This window comes from Prunus mume, linkage group LG2 (genome assembly GCF_029339155.1).
Source record: "Prunus mume cultivar Tortuosa linkage group LG2, ASM2933915v1, whole genome shotgun sequence".
Classification (NCBI taxonomy): Eukaryota; Viridiplantae; Streptophyta; class Magnoliopsida; order Rosales; family Rosaceae; genus Prunus; species Prunus mume.
Genome location: NC_142699.1, coordinates 40,388,566 through 40,392,977, shown reverse-complemented (window position 1 = coordinate 40,392,977; position 4,412 = coordinate 40,388,566). Strand labels below are relative to the sequence as shown.

The window sequence follows — 4,412 nt, the reverse complement described above, 5'->3', positions numbered from 1 at the left end:
TCTCAAAAACACCTATCTAGAGCTCATCTCCCTTCTCTTCTTCAAAATCTCTTAGTTCTCAAACACACCTCTTCTTTCTCTTCATCAAATTCTCTAAGCTCTCAAACACCTCTCCCTTCTCTTCTTCAAAATCTCTTAGTTCTCAAATACACCCCAAGAGGAGGGGGTGATTTAGCTCTCAAACACCTCTCTAGAGCTCCTTTCCCTTCTCTTCCTCAAATTCTCTAAGTTCTGAAACACACCCTAAGGGGGGGAGCTCTCAAAAACTTCTCTAGAGCTCCTCTCCCTTCTCTCCCTCAAATTCTCTTAGTTTTACTTTTTAGTTATTAATTGTTGTAACAAAACTTTTTTTTTTTTTTTTCCTTTAAGGTTTTCTGAATTGTACTTTATTTTTCATTGTAATGTAATTTCTTATTTTAAATTTTCAAGTTTGATTAGTTTCCAAGTTTCAATTACGATTCTTGTTCTTATTCATTATCTTATAAGTTAATATGCTTGTTTGAGTGATTGATCACCATTAAAACTTGTATATTAGCTATCTTGGTTGGAATTAAGAGTATACATCATATGCTTTAATTCGAATTGAACTATGAATAAGAAGAGTATGTATGGACATTCGACAACAGTGAACATGCTTGGTTGTTGTAAATGTATGGATTTTGTAATTTTCTTTTGGCTTCCCTTGACAAGTTTGTAATAGGAAAATCATTGTATTTTCTCAAGCTCAAGTTTATATTAAGAATTTCATCTCTAGGTGTTCTTATCTAGCTGCATTATGATGGACAACATTGTGTTTGACAAGGGTAAGTTTTGCATTGCATTGCATTAACCTATTCCTAAAGATTATAATTAGTCATCCTTTCTTAGTATGACTAGTCATCCTCCATATTACTAGTCATCCTTCCTCCATATGACTAGTCACCTTTTGCGTTTGTAAGGTTTTCCAGCTGGATAACCAACCTTTTTGTCATATTCTCCTTTCTCTCTCTGCTGCAATGTGTCAATTCTGACCTAGGGAATTCTTGTGTGTAAAGACCAAAGAATTCCTCTTTTGGCAGCCGTCACTTTTGAGGGGAAGTTTTGAAAAGGTTTCTTCCTTCCTTTTGCTTCTTCTTTCTCAAGAGAAAACCACCATTTCATTTATGAGTTTTTCCAAATTGATTTCTTTTTGAAAAACTGCATTTGAAATACTAATCTGCATCTAGCTACTTAAACACTCTCTCATTTATATCTAGGTCAGATTCAAGAGTACGGTTTCTTGAATAAATTGGTCATTCTCCTTTGAATCCAAAATTTGGTTTCTGTTTGAGTTAGAGCTTGCAAACTAGTGCCATGGGATGAAAGAGTTGGAGAAGGAGCTGATATTGCCATGAAGAACTAAGCTTCAAGCTTTGCTAAGTTGGAGAAGAAGATTGCACAAAGAAGGTATAGCTCATCTTCCTAAATAGACCTAGGTTTTTCTTGAGCTTGCTTGTGTTCCTTTATAAGAATCTTTTTTTACTTAGTGGATTGCCTGGTCGTTGATGACCCCAATTTTTCCTAATGGTGGGTTTTTGGGTGAACAAATTCTGTTTTGCATCTCTGTAAATTTTCTGGGTTTGTGTTCTTGATAGTTGAGTAGTCATCGCATGATGTTCATGTGTTTCTAGGTATGTGTTCTCGCTATTCACTAGTCATCTTTTTCTACTGTTTGATGCTTACTTGATTATGTTGTCTTCACACACTTTCACCATAATAGTTGCTAGCACAGGGGATACCTAGATTGATAGGTCCTTTTGAGTGTCTAGGTTGTCACTAGTAATTCTCTAGGCTTGCAGGTACATCTTGGTATGCTCTGTGTATGCTATTATTTGGTGTAATTCATATCTGACAGTTGACTAGTCATAAGAGAATTTGGTCAAGGGTTTGGAGTGTGTGAAGCTTGTTGTGTTTTGGTTGAATATCATTTAAATTTACCCTTTGTTACCTAAGTACCAATTTCAATTGTTTAAAACATTCTTCTATGCGTAATGGATTTCTAATGTTTAATTTTAGATTCGACAATAGAGGATCAAATTAGGGAATTAGGAATACAAGATTAGGGCTAGACACCATAGCTTAATCATACTTTAGATAGAATCAATCTGTGAATTTGAATTGAACTTGTTAACTGATTTGCTTAAGTTAGTTATTTTTGTCTTTTATTTACGTGTTTACTTTCGTCGTTTAAGTTTAGTTTTTGTTTTCTTTACCTAATCAAAACACCCAATTTTATTTTGTACAGGGAATCGAATTGAATCAATCTATCATCAATCCTCATAGGATCGACCTCCACAACTTATGCTATACTACTCAACGGCTCATGCACTTGCAAGTATCACAAGTTGAGGATGCAGCTGAATAGATTTTGGTGCAGCTGATCCGACAACAACAGAAGTTCACGTTAATTATAAAATAAACTAGGGCTAGCAAATATCTTATAACGCAACAAACAAAGCTAGCGTGTGTTATGCAGCTAATTGATTGATTAGGTATTAAATGATTCATATTAAATTGGTTTCCTCGATGCTGTCATTTGGCTCATGGCTCGCGGGTTGAAGAGGGTAGTTCGAGGCCTAATGGGCCAAAGCCCAGCTTGGCCCGATGGTTAGGCTCGTTCGATCCGACCCATTCTAAGGTTGGATAAGGTTTGGGTTTGGGATTTGAAACCTCTGGCCCTACTCGACTAGGCTCGCCCATTTGCCTTGTTTTGTTTTGTCTTATATTGCCTTATTTCCATTCTAAACATTTAATTTATTTTTATAGTACTCCATTTACTTAAGTTTACAATATAAATAAGGGAGTAATCCAATTTGGATTCAATTAAAAAAACTAGAAAATCAAATTCCCAACAAATCAAAATATTAAAATCCAATTTTAGTATAAGATACATTTTATACCAATATTGATACCTCAATAAATCAATGTATACTTTATACTAGAATCTCATAAAATTGTGTCTGATTAATTAAGATATTAGGAATATATATAAACTACCAATGATATCATTGAAAACTTTAGTATTTCAAAGTCCATTTTTCACACTTAGTCAAATTTTGAGAGAAAACAATTTTTCAAGTATGATATGTAGTCAAATTTCGATGCACAATAATATAGATTACTACATATCTACTTGAAAAAATTGTTTTCTCTCAAAATTTGACTCATGTATTGCAATTTTTTATTTTTATGTTTGCAATTTTTTTACAACTTCATTTAAATCTTTTTTACAATCATGTATATACAAAATTTGTTGGAAAAAGAGGCTAATAACTTTATTTAAAGTACATTTAAATAGAAAATTATGACTAGATTGTTGTTCAGATTTTAAAAATTGAAACTTGAAAAATAAAATCATTATTTTACATATAAAGAAAACATTAAACTTTAATATATACTATTAGAGAAAGAAAAATAGACTTGAATTTAAGAAATAAATGTAATAGAATTATGTATTATTTTTCCCTAAAATAAATATAATTAAATACATGAGCTTGAAGAAGGCCGTGCTCAAGTCGGTCCGGTCCATTTGACACCTCTAATACAACATTCAAAAATGTTGTAATACCCGACTCAAAATCTGATGAAACTTAACTAGTAAAACGATACTAATCAACTAGGTACAAAAACACATACCTTTGTTGATCAGTAATTGCAGTTTAAACCATGTTGAAACCTGTCATCAATGAACGAACCTCTATGTTCCTAAACTAAATAATTTTGCTTGTACAAGATCGAAACAATTGCAAAGCAACATTGTGGACGCAGAAAAATGGTTCGGCACTTTCCGGCGCAACTTAGAGATGTTGGGCATTCGGTATGCTCTGGGCCTCGGTAGGGCGTTCGATCTGCAAGATAGCAAACGCTCGGTAAGACATAGGGCACCGGTGTGGTACCGGCCGAAGGCTCTTGATGCTTAAGTAAGTACGAATTTGGTAAGATTGAACTATAGATCAACAGGCAGTGTGCCGTAAGTTCTGATTGATTACCTCATAGTTGGGATAGTTGTCCTCTTTTATAGGCCTTGGGAGGTGTGCAAATTGTTTAGAATTTCGATGTGGGACTGTGGACTCCAATTGTGGGACTGCCACGTGCCCCCTTGCGGTGGAGTTGCCCTAATCGTGCGATCGGTAGGAACGAACTGTAGCTAGGTGCCGAAGGCCTCCATAGCTATAAATTGGTCCACGTGTCTGATGCTTATTGGCTGTTCATTTGGGTATAAACAAACATTAAGATAGAATTTCCCCACAAACTTGGTACAAAATGAAACAAATGGAATGGAATTACAATAATATTATAAAATATTAATTATTCATAATAAGTGGCCTACAAGCCTGGATGTTTGCTCTATCAGCTCTTATTTTTCGTACATCGAACACACACCATTAAACTTA

At 34.4% G+C, this 4,412-nt stretch overlaps 1 long non-coding RNA gene across 1 annotated transcript; it reads left to right on the top strand.

Annotated features, from left to right (window-relative positions):
• LOC148920357 (uncharacterized) lies at positions 1-2,540 on the top strand. Its single transcript, XR_016124394.1, has 2 exons — positions 1-1,425; positions 2,264-2,540. It is a non-coding gene; the product is annotated as an uncharacterized LOC148920357 (long non-coding RNA).
• Positions 2,541-4,412: the final 1,872 nt, after the last annotated feature.